This window comes from Mus musculus, chromosome 15, assembly GCF_000001635.26.
Source record: "Mus musculus strain C57BL/6J chromosome 15, GRCm38.p6 C57BL/6J".
In the NCBI taxonomy this organism is placed as follows: Eukaryota; Metazoa; Chordata; class Mammalia; order Rodentia; family Muridae; genus Mus; species Mus musculus.
Window position 1 is genome coordinate 38,439,703 of NC_000081.6, and position 16,728 is coordinate 38,456,430.

The 16,728-nt window shown below is 48.4% G+C and overlaps 1 long non-coding RNA gene across 7 annotated transcripts; it reads right to left on the reverse strand.

The window, feature by feature from the left end:
• Positions 1 to 2,286: 2,286 nt before the first annotated feature.
• On the reverse strand, positions 2,287 to 15,806 carry G930009F23Rik. Of its 7 annotated transcripts, XR_875184.1 has the most exons (6): positions 15,401 to 15,806; positions 15,069 to 15,113; positions 13,457 to 13,701; positions 11,255 to 11,380; positions 5,425 to 5,554; positions 2,287 to 3,979 (listed from the first exon to the last, which is right to left on the reverse strand). It is a non-coding gene; the product is annotated as an RIKEN cDNA G930009F23 gene (long non-coding RNA). The 7 variants fall into 7 exon arrangements; XR_001781682.1 differs by lacking the exon at positions 2,287 to 3,979 and having other exon boundaries at positions 5,214 to 5,554; positions 11,255 to 11,359; XR_001781678.1 differs by lacking the exon at positions 2,287 to 3,979 and having other exon boundaries at positions 5,214 to 5,554.
• Positions 15,807 to 16,728: the final 922 nt, after the last annotated feature.

Here is a 16,728-nt window from a genome sequence, read left to right on the forward strand (position 1 = left end):
GCTTTTATAGACCAGGCTAGTAGAGAGAGATATCAGGGAAAAAGTGTCAGAGGATAGAAAGACAGGATAAGTCATTGAGGGATTTTGTGCAGGTTGCTGAGAAAGTCTACTCTAACAGGGAGACAGAGGAGGAAAACGAGCAGAGAAAGAAAGAAAAGCAACAGGGAAGGAACCTACAGAGAGTCCTGACTCTCAGGGTAGAGGATGAATACTAGTTGTTTGAGACCTTGGACAGGGCATGCCAGAACCTAGACTTTTGGCACAAGGCCTTTCCCCAGGCACAGCCTGAGATGGCAGGGATGGGGAGGGCCACCAACCAGGCCCCCCATCCATATGGATTTCAGAGCCCAAGCCTCCCTTGTGTCTGTGTACCAATATCCGACGTTGAGGGAAGCCTGGGATGGAATCAGGCCCCACATTACCAGGCTCCTGGAACAAGGGATCCTGTGGAAGTGCCCATTGGTTTGGAATACTCCCCTCCTGCCTGTGAAGAAACCTGGGATCCAAGACTGAGGAGGACTGTCTAGAGGGGACTAAATGCCTCTTGGAGGAGCTGGCAGGATTGAGACACATAGCTTCAGCCAAGAAGGCCCAAATCAGCCAGAGAAAAAGCCCCAAGCAAGCATGGGAATTTCTAGATAGGGCTGGGTTCTGCTGGCTATGGATGCCAAGGTTTGTTGAATTGGCTGCCCCACCCCCTCTACACCCTGACTAAAAACGGAGGAAGAAGGGCAACAGGCTTTTGACATGATTAAGCAGGCTCTGCTCAAGGTCCCTGCTCTAGGACCGCATGATGCCAATAGATTGTTCCACCTTTATGTGGCTGAGAACATGGAGATAGCCAAGGGGGTGCTTACTCAGCAGCTGGGCCCCTGGAAGCACCCCATTGCCTATTTGTCAAAGAAATTAGATCTTGTCACTGCTGGGTGGCCTCCTTGCCTACAGATCATGGTGGCAGTGGCGGTTCTAATTGCTGATAAATAGACTCTGGGGCAAAACCTGACTGTAACATGCCTTGGAGAGCATTGTTCACCAGCCCCTGGATCAATGCCTGACCAAAGCCTGCATGACTCATTATCAGACTCTGTTGCTAAATTCAGATCAGATGACCTTCACATCACCAGTGGCCCTCAACCAGGCCACTCTGTTACCTGACCCCAACCTTGACTTGCTAGCTCATGACTACCAGCAGATTCTAGCTGAGGAGCAGCCCAGGACTGCTCACATCAGAGGGAAAAGAAACAATCAGGAAATCTTGGATGTGATGAAGCCATTGCCAAAGACATCAGAAGGGAAGAGACAATAACCAGGCAATAACCAGACAGATCAAGTGGCTATGCAGGAGCCTCTCCTGGTTATGGGCCTGCAAGGAACACCTTCTGGGAAATGGGAGTGGACTTAGGAATGGCTTCACTTAAAATATATAGAAGAAGAAAGGACTCAGATTGATATTCACCATACCAACTACTACCTAGAGAAGGAAGGACAATGGCACACACAAGAAAAAACTATACTCCCCAGAAAGCAAGCAAAAGACTTACGAGGCCAAATACACCCAATTTAGGGGATAAAAAGCGTCCAAGCAGTTAAGGGACCTAAAGTATATATAATAGACTTCAAGTTCTGGGCCAGAGAGATAGTAGAATAGTGTCAGGTATGCCAGCAAGTGAATGCTTATGCAGCCAAGAGTAAACAGGTCAAAAGATCTAGGGGAAACAGCCTAGAGTTTACTGGTAGGTCAGTCTTACAGAAGTTAAGTCAGGAAGATATGGTTACAAATACCTTCTAGTGTTTGTAGATGTTTTCCCTGGATGGGTTGAGACATTCCCCACCAAGCAGGAAATAGCTACTGTGGTAGCTAAGGAGATATTAGAAGAAAATTTTCCCGAGGTTCGGAGTGCCTAAGGTAATTGGATTGGACAATGGTCCTGTTTTTGTTTCTTAAAGTAATTCAGGGATTGGCAGAGATTTTGGGAACTAATTGGGAGCCCCATTGTATGTACTGTCTCAAGAGCTCAGGGCAGGTAGAGAAAATAAACAGAACCAACAGAACCCCTACAAGAGATCTTGACTAAATTGACCTTGGAGACTGGCTTGAACTGGTTGGTGCCACTCCCCTTGGCCCTGAACACCCCCTATCATTTTACCCTAACCCATTTTTGGTTTTGTTGTTGTGTTTGTTTGTTTGCTTGTTTGTTTCGAGACAGGGTTTCTCTGTATAGCCCTGGCTGTACTGGAACTCACTTTGTAGACCAGGCTGATCTCGAACTCAGAAATCTGCCTGCCTCTGCCTCCCAAGTGCTGGGATTAAAGGTGTGCGCCATCACCGCCCGGCAACCCTAACCCCTTTTGAGATCCTGCATGGGACACCCACTCCCTTGACACCAGCTTTTGACCCCCCAGGGTGACTTTTCAGGCTGACAAGGATCTTATAGCTTGATTGCAAGCTTTCCAGATCAGTCACATGGAACTGTGGCCTAAACTTAGTGCCCTGTATAATGCAGATACCCCAGAGGTTCCACACAAGTACCAAGTTGGAGATTGGGTATTTGTTAAGAGACATTGTGCTGAACACTCAGAAGCAAAGAACCGTTCCTGGTGTTGCTGACTACCCCAACCTTCATTAAAGTGGATGGAGTAACTGCCTGGGTTCACATCAGATCAGCACCTGCGCCTGATGACGACTAGATAGCAGCCAGACACCCAAGCAACCCCCTTCTGCAAGGCCAGACAGAGAAACTACTAGACGGCTATGGTGTATCTTCTGGCACTGAGCCTCGGCAGCCCCCACAACCCTACCAGGGTGACTTGGCAGGTGCTCCCAGACACTGGTGATGTGGCTTGGTCCACTACCCGCACTGTATCTGGTGGCTGGAGCCTGTCTTTGATCTCTGTAATTAAGTGGTGGACCTTGACTTATGGGATGTCACTGCCTGGAGACACGGGGAGAGGGATTGCCTGAATGTGGGGGACGAGGGACTTGTAAATCTAAACTGTGTCCCAGAATTGGCCTTGGAGGGTGGGGCTTAGGGTGCGGACAACCAAAATTGAAGTGTCCTGCAAGAAACCCGCATATATGTGTATCCCCGAGGTGAGAGAAGCCAGCAGCAGGCCCATCAGTGTTAGGGGGCCAACCATTTCTTCTATGCTACCTAAGGGTGTGAAACATCAGGAAGCACATACTAGAGACCATTTTGGGGATAGTTAAAGATTCAATGGCCAAGGTGAGAGAAGGGTTAGCCAGGCAGAAGAGAGAACAGAGACAGAGCTGGTTTGAGTCTTGGTTTAACAGCTCCCCCTGGGTTACTACCTTGATTTCTGCATGGTTAGGATCCCTGATCATTTTGTTCCTGCTTCTGACCTTTGGCCTTCACATTCTAAATCTCTTAGTTGTTTTTATTAAAGCTTACATAGGTGATGGTACAGTTGATGGTCCTGAAACAAAGATTTCTAGAGCTAAGTACAGAGGAACACGGATATGAGCTGCATAACTGTACACAATAGCTTCATGACTGAAGCATACACAAAGAAAAGGGGAATGAAAAGGTCATCTTAGGAACTTTGGGGAGATCATGAAACACTTGCCTCTCCGGAAGGGAAAGGCTAACTAACATTTCTCAGACCACAGGGCGGGAACCCACCTGTGGGTGGGACACATTCAGAAGGACTGACTGTTGCTCACCTTCAGACAAGGGACAAGTCCTTGTCACCTCATTCCCTAAAGACCAATCAGTTTAAAGGGTGCACTGTTCCACCAATCATATTGTGCCTAGTTGCTGATGCTCTATTCTGCCCCTGGAAACCGTATAAAAACTCACCAACCGAGTGCTGGTGGTCACTGCCCCTCCTTTGGGTCTGGGACGATCCCAGTGCACTGGAACAATAAATTCCTCTGCTTTTTGCATCAATTCTTGCTCCATGTGGTTCACTCAGGGGGTCCCTGGCAAGCTAAGGCTTCCCAGAGTCTTACATAATCATCCTAATTAACAATAAATGCGTGAGTTAAAAATCTTAAGTTTTCGATCAAACTGCAAACTGCAATCAATGGAACCTGGCAATTTTAATCATAATTTTTAAGTTTCTTTTGCAGTATTAGAATATATCCATAACTTTTGGAAAGCAAAACCCAATTTTAAACAATCTGCTTTCTTTAAAATCAATACCAGAAACATCACTTTCATGTTACAAAGTTTGGTTGCCAATTTGTACATATTAATTATGACAGTGCAACTTTTAATGCTTCATTAAAGAGACATTGTTTTAAATCTAATCTCTTATAAGTCTAGTTTCTATGATAAGAATTACATAAAATATTATCCCAATTTAGAAATATCCTTAGAGGCCTAGTTTCCTGGGCTGGTTCATGCCATGTGCTGTTGTTTAAAATGACTCCAGCCCTGAGTTACCAGTTTTAAGCCAACTTTCTTGTTACCAATGTTACACCTTTTTAATCATACCCAATAACTTATAAGCCAATACACTATGACCAAGACATGCAGCATATTTATACCATTAAGACCAGTCTTAATGAAATGAAGCGGCTACAGAAATCTTATAAATTATACCAATCAAATAATTTTCAATTTTTCTAGCTATAATTTCAAGAGGAAAAACACTTTGTCATTTGCTGAAACCAATAATCACAATTGCAGAGATTTTTTTTTTTAGGAAAAAACAACTATCAGCTTATTTGCCTTAGAACTAAGAAGCTGCAGGCTCCTTTTAAAAGCAGCTTTTCAGCAGGGCCTCTCGTGCTGTGCCTGACTCCTGGCTAAGGGTGCGGGGCAACTTATTCAGCCTCCACTGTGCAAACTGAGACTGAATCAAGAGATGGAGAGCCAGCTGATAAAGTTTTAACCATTTTTTTTTCTTTTCAACATGAAACATAGAACAACAGTCATTCAGACAATGAAACAAAAACAGACACGAATTGACACATGGACAGATTGGTGCACCAAACACAGACAATTCAGAGAGGGTAGAGGACTGATGTAACCAGAATTAAGGATGTCTCCTGTAGGGACCAGAGAGAAAGCAGGATGTCTCCCAATGTCCTTCTGTCCCTGGGAGAGCTCTGAAATCCATTTTCCTTCTCTCCTGATATCTCTCTCTCTCTCTCTCATGTCATTTGTCTATCTAGCATCTCCACATCTCCTTTTTTTTTTACTCCTTTTATTTTATTTTATTTTATTTTATTTTATTTTATTTTATTTACCCTTATTTCTCCCTCCTGATGCAGTTGTTGACTGCAGACAAATGCCTGTTTAGAATTTTCCAGTCCCATTTTGCACTATCAACCCCTAGCTGATATCAGCATTGGGCCAACGCTGACTCAGTCTAGCCTGTATCCTTTTTTGTACCCTTGCACTCAACAGCCTTCAAAAGATGAAATTTGTAGCACTAACAATGCTGTGTGTTGCTTACCATGCAGGATACATCTTCTGTTTTCTGTGGAGCCCCACCAAGACAGTGTACCCCTTAGTCCTTCTTTCTGCTTTTAGGCCACTCGTCGAGAGCCATCTGTAGCTGCCAGCAGCCACGGGTTACTGGGTTCCTGAAAGGAAAGATGAGGTTTAGGATGGGAAAGGCTGCGAGAGAAATAACGAGCCAAGTCTGATCAAGGCCAGTGTTTACTTATGAGTCTGAGCTTGTAGGGGGGAGGGGGATCCCATCCCCCACCAAGCCAGGATCTGGGTGCTTTGTCAGGGTCACTGCTTTGTCTGGATAGTGTCAGGAAAACAGGTTCAGCCTCTCAGCAGGTAGTGGCATCTTGGAGGAAAGCTGCAGATGTGGCAGGACAATAGACTGTACCTAGGTCAAAGACTCCACCCGAGGTGGGCTAGCAACTTTGGCAAGCCAGGTCTGAGCAGCCTGCTCAAGGCTGGGGGAAGGGCACAGTTTGCTAATGCATTAGTAAGTCCATGTAACTGTCATGCCTTTTAAAATCTCCTAGAAGCATTATTCATAATAGCCCAAGTATAATACAATCCAAGTTGCTGGGTGGACAAACACAATACGGGCTATCTAGTGAAACGATACTCAGCCATAAATGAATAAGCTGCAGCTAGATGCCATGTAAGAGATTATGTTAAGTCGGCCATCACTGGAAAGAGAGGCCCATTGGACTTGCAAACTTTATATGCCCCAGTACAGGGGAATGCCAGGGCCAAAAAGTGGGAGTGGGTGGGTAGGGGAGTGCGGGGGAGGGTAGGGGGGACTTTTGGGATAGCATTGGAAGTGTAAATGAGGAAAATACCTAATAAAAATATATTTAAAAAAGAGATTATGTTTAGTGAGAGAAGCCATGTGTGTTTAATAAATAAAAAATACCAGAATAGGCAATTCCATGGAGACATAAATTAGTGATTGGCAAGGCTTAGGGGAAGGGACTGTGGGGAATAGCTATTTTGCAGACACAGGATCTCCTTTGGAGACTGTTGAAGAATATTCTGGAACTAGATGGTCATATAACATTGTAAATGAACTAAATGTCACTCTGTTGTTAACTGTAAGAATGTGGATTTAATGCTACATGTACCTTTTGTATATGTTTTTAAAAAGATTTATTTAGTTTTATTTATGTGTGTGTGTATGTGTATCCATGTACAGATGCCCATGAAGGCAAGAAGAGACCTTAGGGCCCCATGAAGCTGGTGTTACAGGCATTGTGAACCACCTGATGTGGGTGCTGGGAACTGAACCAGGGTCTTCTGGTTAGTGATAAATTCTACTAACCATTGAGCCATCCCTCCAGCCCCTCATATGTATCTTACCACAAAAAATGTAGGGTTCAAGGTGTCACCCCTTGAGGTTTGGGTGAGTGGACAAGTGAGGGAATGGTCCCTGCAGGCAGTGGGGAGCCTTAGATTTGAGGTACAATGCCAGGGTAGAGGAACTGGGACCCAGTTACACTGTAGAGCAGCAGAAGTCACTGGACAGAGGAGTGTCCCATCTCTGTCCTTACACCTTAATGAACCAAGCTGCAGCCCTGTCTCCCATGCACAGCATCTGTCTGTTGTGTCCAGCACCTGCCCTTACTGCACTGACATCACCCCAAGTATCACACAACACCCTTCATCAGAGCTGAGTGTGACCTGGAGTTCCACTGTGTTCACACTGAGACCCTGCACGTTGTAACTCCAGCATGGCTGGAGCAGTCCTCTGCCTCAGTCTGTGCTGCTCAGTTGCCAGAGCTCACCCTTTTTGATTCAGCCCTCTGGGAGCCTTGGAAGAGGTATCAGTCACTTGTCTCATTTCTGCAGCAGCACACCTGGGAAAAGCAACTTAAAGAAGAAAGGGTTTGTTCTGGCTCACAGCCCTGGGGGGCACAACCCAGCATGGCAGAGAAGGCACAGTGACCAGATGGTAGCACATGTGTCCACAGCCAGGAAGCAGGAGCAATGATTCTTGTGCTCAGCTAGCTCATTGTCTCCTTAAAAAACAAATTATCACCTGTGTGTGTGTGTGTGTGTGTGTTAATCTGGGAACTCAAGCAGGGTAGAAACCTGGGTCAGGTTAAAGCAACCTCTACAGAACTGCTTCTTGCCACAGAGATCCTGGTATAAGGCCTTGAGCTACATTGCTCTCCACCCAATCTGAACACACACACTGCACAGCCTGCCTCCTTGCTGGGAACAGCAGAGCTGCACTGAACCAGACAGCGTCTGTCCCGTGGACCTTGGCCTGCCCAGCTGTCTGCCCTAGCAAGCTGCACCGAGAAAGAGTAAAGTGGCCCAGGAGCCTGTTTCTCCCAGCTGCGTCAGAACACCACCAGTGAAGGCCGTGGTCATGGTGTGAAGATCAGACAAACACAAGAGCATTTTGTGGTGACGTCTAACCTGAGCATAGCAGCAATTCAAATTTAGGAATAAGATTCAATTAGAAATCTCTTAGGGATATTATCAGTTTCATTTTTATTACTTTTTAAGTGTTCATTATATCCCAGTGTACTTTGTTCTTAGTTGCCATACCCAAGGATATTATTATTTTAAGCATTGCACATTTTTTAAATATTTATTTTTTGTTTGTATTTGTGTGATGGGGAGGGGCCACTGTGCACATGTGGAAGTCAGAAGACAACTCCACAGTTCCCTCCATCCGGAAAGGCCCTGGGAAGGGAATAGGTCCCGCGTCACTAGGTTTGCATGGCAAGTGCTTTTATCCACAGAGCTACCCCTAAACTGTGTGTTTTTCCGTCTATGTTGGACCACTTTCTGGTGTGGTTTGGTGGGGAGGGATTTGAGGGCTTTTTGTGTGGGTAGTGCTGAAGGTAGGGCCTACCAGTGAGCCACACTGTAACCCTAGATGAATTTTATAAGCAGGTTCATACACACACACACACACACACACACACACACACACACACACACATATATAGTGCCCAGCGTAGTAATGAATTTCTTTAAGCCCAGCATTTGGGAAACAGAGGCAAGCAAATCTATGTGAGCTTGAGGCCAGCCTGGTCTTCACAGTGAATTCCAGACTAGTCAGTGTTATACAGTGAGACTCTGACTCCAAAAAAAAAAAAAGTATTTACTTTTATGTATGTGAGTAGTTTGACTGCATGTATATACACACACCACGTGCTTGCAGTGCCAAGGAGGCCAGAAGAGAGTCTGGACTCTCCTGGACCTGGAGTCCTAGGCTTGTGAGGAGCTCTATGGGGACTGAGAACCAAATCTGGATCCTGCGCAAGAGCAGCAACTGCTCTTAACTGCCGAGCCTTCTCTCCATCTCCTTCTGGGAGCAGGTTTTTAACGATCTGCTGTCTCTCTTCAGCAAATTCTGAGAGACCCCCTGCCTCCTCCCCAGACAGATAAGGGGAAGCAGAGGCCAGAGCTGCGACTCGGCCACCATTTTCCCTGGGGCAGGGCACACGGCCTCTCAAGCATAGTCAGAGGCAGCAGCAGGCTGCTGAGCTAGCCTAGAGAGGACAGTCTTGCTCTCCTGTCCTCGAAGTTCCCTCCCCTATAGCTGAGATGATTGGCTCATATGTATCTCTCAGCTTGCAGAATCTCCTCTGTGGGAAAGTGGTTGTGTGGGGGGCAGTGCTGAGCACCTTTGGAGACTTATGCTTCTGAGGAGGGTCTGGGGCAGTGAAGCCAGCAGCACTCAGAAACAAGCAGCCCTACAAATTAAGTCAATGCAAATGCACTAATTCATTGCCAGGCCTTGGTGAACGCAAGGCCAGACAGGATCCTCAGACAGGATCCTCAGACAGGATCGCCTGGAATCGGGGTATAAAGAAGTCACATTCCCATGAGTCTGGAGACAGTTTGAGATGGTGTGTGTGTGTGTGTGTGTGTGTGTTTGTGTGTGTGTGTGTGTGTGTGTGTGTGTGTGTGTGTGTGTGTGTGTGTGTGTGTGTGTGTAGGCCAGAGGTCAACCTCAGGTACTGTGCCTGAGGAGCTGTCCACTGTGCTTTGGGGACCTGGGACTCTAGGCTGGTTGGACAGAGAAATCCTCCTGCCTCCACTCTTCAGTGCTTTGATTATAAGGCGAGACATGTCTGTGCTTGGCTAAGGATGGATCAGATGGAGTGGTGACCATTGCTGTTGAGACCTCCTTTCCACAACAGAGAACCCGTCCAGGATCGTGCCACAGCTGGTCCTGCATGAAGCTTGGTGCGGAAGGTTTTACCTCAAAAGCTCGACAGCCTGGGTTATATCCCAGATGCTCAGTGACAGGAGACAGCTGACTCCTGAAAGCCTGCCTCAGACCTCCACACGTGTACAGTGATCCATATGTGCCTGTACCCACACACACCGCAAACACACCACACACACCATATACCACATACACCACACACAATGCACACACATACCATACACACACCACACACAGAGACATATTACATACACACATCCCATACACCAAACACACTATACACACCATACACACGCCACACACACCATATATATACATCCCACATGCACCACACACACACACCATACACCACACACACACACCACACTCCACACCCTCCCACACTCCCACATATACACTAATGAAATAAATCAAGTTCCTTAAGGTAGGTGGCTCATCAGGTAAAGGTGTTTGCTCCCAAACCTCGAGTCCCCATCCCCACCCCCGAAACCATGCATGGGAAAGAGTGGATTGACCCTCAAGTTGTCCTCTGACATCACACACACAGTGGCAAGTGTGTCATGGTAGAAGCAGGAAGAATGTAGTCGAAGCCAAACCTGGGCTACAGAACGAGACCATGATTCAAAGAAAAGACAAAACTGAAGGAGAAGGCAAATCAGCTGCCTGCGCACATGCAGCATCTAAAGGCTACGTGAGAGCATGCCCAGGAGAGGCCTGCACCAACCTGAGCTTCGACTCCTGACCTCCAGAACTGAGCGTTTTGTCATTTCAGCCACTCTGTGTTCTTGGGTTGTAACACTCAGTTTGCTCCCCTTTGCTGTCATAAAACACCATGACACAAAGCACTGGGCTCACTCCTCCTTACAGCTCATGTCCATCACGAAGGGGAGTGGGGCTGGGAGCTCTGGCAGCAACCAAAGTGGAGACTGTGAAAGAACTCAGCTTACACGGGCTGTCCCATCACTCGTCAGCCTGCTTGCTTAGGATGCTCAGGCCATGGGCCCTGGAGTGGCACTATCCTGGCTATGCTGGGTCCTCTCACACTGGACTGGCAGTCTGATGGAGGCATTCTCTCAGCTGAGTCCCTCTTCTCTGGGTGACTCCACCTTGTGTCAGATTGACAAAAATACTAACCAGGGTAAATCCCCAAGCTGACTAGATATTTTTCTAAGGGATCTGGCAGTGGAAATTGGTGTTAGTTTCCTGTTGCTATTGTAACAAAAGCCCCAGACTGAAAGGTTAAAACTATAGAAAATTGTCTCTGTGTTCTGGGGGCCAGAGGTCAAACACGCATGTCAGGTCAGGAGGACCCCCTCTGGTCCTGCTCAGCTTCTGTGGCTCACAGTGGCTTAGCTCAAAGCTTTGCCTCCTGTGAAGTCCCTTATACTGCTCCTGCAAGGGCACGTGACACTAAACTTGATGTTCACCCAGAGAAGTCAAGATGTTCTCAGCCTGAAATATTTAATCATGTCTTCAGAGTCCCTTTTCCAAAATAAGGTCTCTACCACATGTTTGTAGGGTCAGAACAAGGGAGGCCCCATCAGAGACCTGAACCTTTGCCTCTGTCTTGTGTCTCCCAGAGGCCCTCCCTCCCTTCTCTCCTCTAGTCAGTGGCAACAGTGCTCCTCAGAATCGCATGGGAGGTCACCTGTGTTCTCTGGTTTGTTTTCATGGGAGCCTTCTGCTTCTCTCTGCCTTCTCACCACCACCTTGCTGGTTGGATGGTGCTGCTGAGGATTCCGTGCTGCTGAGGCTGTGGATGGCAGAGACTCAGCTGACAATGGGGGAGGAGAGGTAAAGAAAGACAGCTGTCACATCATCACATTAGGAACAGTGACAAACAGCCAGCTGTCATGACTTCGGCATAATCCCCACGCCAGCCAGACAGCTGGTGCTCAGAACCTCACTTTGGAGGTTTAGAAAGAATTAAGTGATGTTTCCAAGTCTGGCAAGCTTCAGAGCCGGGATTCGAACTCTGTATCTGGCTCTAAATCCACACTGTAAGAGAAGGCTCTGTGTGGGCAGGGTGTTTAGAGAGACAGGGAATTGTTGCTGATGGCAGAAGTGCTGCTTAGTAAACCCTCAGCCTGGGAGGTGCTGCAGCACTGGCCCTGACTTGGTGGCCCACACTCCTTTGACTAGACTCTAAGCAAACTGGGCTGGGAGGCCCTGGCTCCCATTGTCACCTCCTGCATCCATCTCCCCACGAGACTGGAACCCCTGAGCCTGCTCCCAACCCCCTCCTCTCTCTCTGAGTGAGCCTCCCCCCCCCCACCCGCCTGCTCCCTCCCTCCCCTCTCTCTGAGTGAGCCTCCCCCCCCAGCCTGCTCCATACCCCCTCTCTCCTCTCTGAGTGAGCCTCACCCACCCACAGCCTGCTCCCTACCCCCTCTCCTCTCTCTGAATGAGCCCCCCCCAAGACTGCTATCTCCTCCCTCCCCTATCTCTGCGTGAGCCTTCCCCAACCCTTTCTCTCAGTCTCTCTCCATCACACACAGAACTACCAGAAATTTCTTGCCATCAACTGTGAGGAATAATTTAGAGGAGGCATAGTCGTTAGAGGTGACAGGGGCATCAGAGACTGAGCAATCCCAGTGCAAGTAAGATGGGTGAAGCTTGATCCTTCTATGAAGGACTGAAGAGGACACAGGGCAGGCAGGTCAGCCCCTTGAGTCCCTTTTCGGGGAGATACCATGAAGGCAAATATCTCATCATGTTACCAAACCCAGCTGATCACATAAACAAGATTACGGGATTGGTCATCAGGCTGCCAAGATTTCTCAAATGAGACTCCCCAAGGGCGGAGAGGAGGGACGGTCATCAACACAGAACCCCCTGGAGCCTAGCCCGCAGAGTATACCACGCTCTGTGGGAGGATGGCTGAGGGACCAACAGAGTTGCTGGTGTGTGCACACAAGTATGGTTGGTTTCCTTTCAGCATTATTTTCTAGTGGAAATGTCACAGCTATAGACCAACTTGTGGAAGTGGGGTTGGGAGGACATAACTATATAGCCTGACAGAGCTGACAGGAGGTGTTTCCTTCTGAGGGAAACCAGAATTTTCCTGAGCAACAAAGAGGAATGGCACAGGCCGAGCTTCTAGTGTTGGGGCAACCTGAGCCAGACTATTTGGTAACTGCAGAAAGCCCCGACTCCTGTGTCTTGGTTTTGTCATCTTTTAGAATGGATCTAAAAGCATCGCTGCCAAACCATTCTTCCTTCTCTTCCTCCCAGGCAGGCCGGCACCCCGCCCCCCTCCTGTCTGTTGTTCACCAGAGAGGACCTGGAGCAGTCCCCCCCCCCCGCCCCCCCAGCGACGCATGAGCAGAAAGACCCAGAGGAACTGCCCTACAACGCTAGGGTAGAGGAGTCCTCAGAGAAGGCCTTGTCCTGTTTTGGAGAGACTGCTAGACTCTCTCCTTGGCTTCTAGGGAGCCTAGGTCTCTCTCTCTCTCTCTCTCTGTCTGCCTCTCTGTCTCTCTCTCTCTCTGAACCCACAACCCTCCACAGCTACACAAACCACCAGTCACCCAGCTAATCTCCCTACATTGGCACTTCAGCCTGGCAGCGCCCTCCCCTCGGGGGTGGGGGTGGGGTGGGGTTTCCATGACCTCAGCGCCAGAGAATGTGGGGGATGGGCGGAACAGCTGGGCCCGAAGGGAAGGTCAGAGCAAGGCTTTGGAATTACTGGGCCACTGGAGATGTGGCTTAGTGTCACTAACCTCGCAGGTGGCAAGGCTGGCCCACCATGTCCGAGGGAGCCAGGCACCTGTGATCAGGCCTGGTGTACTAGGACATGTAGCCGGGCCTCTCCTGTGATGATTGTCAACTGGGTCATTTCTTGGCTCACCTAGTCCTCTCTTCTGACTTGTTTGAAGGTGTTTTGCAGGCTCCCTGTTGCAGCTGCGGGGCCAGCCTGCTCTGTCCACGGAGATGCTGCTCTGAGAGGAAGTATGGGGTCTCCCGAGGCCCCAAGTGGCAGCTCTGGGGCCAGCTTCAGAGGCTTGCAGGCCCTAGGGTCTGCCCAACAGCTGCTTCATCTCACTCCTTTGCCTACCCCGTCTCAGATGGATTCAAGAACAGACCTAAGGTGACCTGTTGGAGCAAACAGAAATACAGTGTAGCTGACTAAATTTGAGCATCAGAGAAATAATTTTTTTTAGTATCAGTACACACCTCATGAAATATTTGAGACATATGTTTAAAAGGGGGTTGGTGCTTATCAAGAATTCAAATTTAATAGGATGGCTGGAAATTCAGGCAGGACCTCATTTTATTTTCAAATTCTATAAATGCCCCTCTTCTCTGCTTATTTGTGGGGAGACACTTAGGAATAAGCCTACAATACACATTAATATTCTTCTGTTATTATGAAATTAATCCAGTTTTAAAGCTCTGGAACATTATTGATTTTTGGAAACATTTCTGCAACTTTTTATTAACTTCATATTTCATAGTTTATAATAAAGACTTCCAGCGGATAATTTCTTTTTCCTTCTCTTTCTTATTTCTGTATGTTGTTGTGGACTGTACTGCTGGCGGATAGAAAGGCATTCTAGTCTTACCTGACTGTGAATCAGGCTGAAGGGAATGATGCTAGCTATGTTGCCAGGCAAGGTCTGAGCTTCTGGGCTCATGAAGCCCTCATGCCCTATAACCCAAACAGAACTGGGAATGCTTGCCACCACACCTGGCCCTTTATTGCTGTTTCCTGCCCTCCTCAGTAGGGGATACACACACAGGAGGAAGGAAAGACAGACATGTGCTACTACAAACCCCAACCTCAAGATGCTAACATGCACCCTGCTTCCTTTGGAAAGTCAAGCACTAGGGTGAGTCCAGCACTCCCTGGAATGACAGATGTCCCTGGTATAAACAGAGTCATGACAGCTTGCTCTGTTCTTTGCATAGTAAGGCTCGAAACTCAACTCTACAGACCAGGGTCCCAGGTCTCTGTCTCTGGACATGTCAAGAGCCTGAACCACATTCTCAATGCAGCTCAGCTAGAAAGCCTACTCTCTCAGCCACATGGCCTCTCCTAGGTCTTCAGGGAAGAGGCTTGGGGACAGCCTGGCCCTGTGTGTAGTGGCTCCCTGGCAAGGGACCATCGAGAGACCCTCCCTGCCCTTGCAGGGAGACATCTGTGAATACCCAGCAGGGTCAGAAGTTCAGGAGCCACCCCTTTGATGTAGCCTCTCCTCAGCCACCTACGCAGACAGAGACTCCAGACTGGACTCCCACCCCCACCCCTCTGGTGCCTTCTCTCCTCCTCCTTTCAGGGCTCTCAAGCACTTGGACAGAGTGCCTTGGTTTAGGGGTGCACAGTGGACATTCCAGTCAGGGGCAGCAGGGCAGCAGCTTACAGCTCTCACTCCTGTCAATGAATAGTGGCCAGGAGGGTTCTGGCTCCACCTCTCATTTCCTCTGTCCATGAACTGTTGATTCATATGTGTCTCTCCCACCTGTTAGGTTAAGTTCCTGGTCCTCCTGGTCCTCAGTCTTCTCATCTGTGGAAGGGGCAAGAGAAGGATTAAAAAAGGCAATACAGGAGATTAGAAACTGGGTCAGTGACATAGCTCAGAGAGTACAGGTGATTGCTGCCAAGACCAGCTGCCTGCGTTTGAGCCTTGAAATGGATGATGGAGGAAGAGAAGCAACCCCACACACGTACCACACAAGAATAGCCAATAAGTAATAAAGGCAGAACATTGTCTGGCTTATAGAACATGCTTATTGAATGTGAGGTGCTGCATGGACAGCACAAGGAAGAGACAAGACGAAGCTGCTGTCTCACCCCACTCCGGCTCAGGGACTCTTTGGGAAGAAACCTGCAAGTCCTTGTGCAGTGGATTTCTGATGCCTTGTTTGGATGAGTCGTTGGAATGCTCTTCCTGCTCTGGGGGAAAGCCCACAGTACTTTCCATGCCTCCTCAAGGTAGGAAGGAGTCAGACACAAAATTCCTAGCTAGTGAGACAGCGAGGAGCGGGCATGTGACCTGGTTTCACCAATCAGAGGTGTTCACAGAAGACCTTGTCAGAAACTGAAGTGTCCTGGGGGCGACACTCTGCTCCACACCAGCCTAAGCTTCCCTAGAGAAGGTACTATGTTCACCCCTAAAATGGCATACTGGGATCTAACCCTCAGCACCCCAGAAGGCACCCTTCAGGGAAACAGTCCTGTGAATGATCAGATTAGGATGAGGCCCTAGCAGGTGCTTTGATGCAATGGCCTCCTCCTCCTCCCCCCTCCTCCTTTTTGTGTTTTTGAGACAGGGTTTTTCTGTGTAGCCCTGGCTGTCCTGGAACTCACACTGTAGACCAGGCTGGTCTCAAACTCAGAAACCTGCTAGCCTCTGCCTTCGAAGTGCTGGGATTAGAGGCATGCACCACCACTGACCTTGTCCTTCTAAAAAAGAAAAATTCAGCAGGTACGGTGGTGCACACCTTTTATCCCAGCACTCAGTGGGCAGAGGTAGTCAGATCTCCAAGTTTGAGTCCAGTCTGGTCTACAGAGTGAGTGAGTTCCAGGAGAGCCAAGGCTACACAGAGAAACCTTATCTCATAAAACAAAACAAAAACATGAGGGAGAGAGAGAGAGAGAGAGAGAGAGAGAGAGAGAGAGAGAGAGAGAGAGAGTGGGAGAAAGGGAGAAAGGGAGAAAGAGACAAAGAAAGAGAGAGAAAGGGAAAAGAAAAGAAACATTGTGGCAATAGACACATTGTGAAGTAGAGCCAAGGTCAGGTGATGCTTCCACAAGCCCAGAAGCTCCAAACCCTAAAGCATCCAGAACTGAGAAAGGTACTGAACAGATCTTCCCAAACAGCCCTCAGCAGCAAACGACCCTGCAAGCTACTGCCCACAGGACTGCTGGCTGGCCCAGACTGAGGACTTGTGAGAGGCGCCATAGCTGACCCGTACAGGGAGAAACTTCATCCTGTCTACTGTAAGCCCCAGGGGTTGGCTGTTGAAGGTTTTGTCTATTGGCCCATAGCTGGTGCCCAAGAAAGCTTTATACTGGGGCTGGAGAGATGGCTCTGCAGTTAGAAACAATGGTTGCTCTTCCAGAGGCCTCAGGTTCAATTCCCAGCACCCACTCGGCAGTTTACAACCATCTGTAACTCC